Raw genomic sequence first — 481 nt, forward strand, 5'->3', positions numbered from 1 at the left:
GCAGCAGGCTGGAGAGAGCCCACGGCTCTGGGGAAACCATTTCACTTCTCTAATTCACAGTATGTGCTGCCCCTACGACTAGGAGTGTAGGTTTGCTGGAGTTAAGAGGAATGGTCAGAAACCATGTGCTGGCATGAACAGCAGTGGCCAAGAGCAGAAGGAAAATGAGAGGGAGGCCGGTGGTGGCAGTAAGAGGCTCATGCCCTGGGTATCCGGGAAAGCACGGCAAGGAGTTATGCCCTGTGGTCTCGGGGGAGTCAGGAGAAGTTTGCAAGGGGCTGTCTGTGTGGGAGAGGTCCTAACCCTAGGGTGAAGATGAGAAATGCGATAAAGCTGCTCGGGCCGACTGCCGGCCCCCGAAGGGCCTCCCCGGCCACACGGACGTGAGACAGGACAGCAGATGTCCGGGCGGCCCCGGCGGAAGGGCTGGCGGGGCCGAGCGCAGTGCGGGGTCCCCTGACAGGCTGCGGGCGATGCCCCC

This window comes from Corvus brachyrhynchos, unplaced genomic scaffold (genome assembly GCF_000691975.1).
Source record: "Corvus brachyrhynchos isolate BGI_N302 unplaced genomic scaffold, ASM69197v1 scaffold236, whole genome shotgun sequence".
Classification (NCBI taxonomy): Eukaryota; Metazoa; Chordata; class Aves; order Passeriformes; family Corvidae; genus Corvus; species Corvus brachyrhynchos.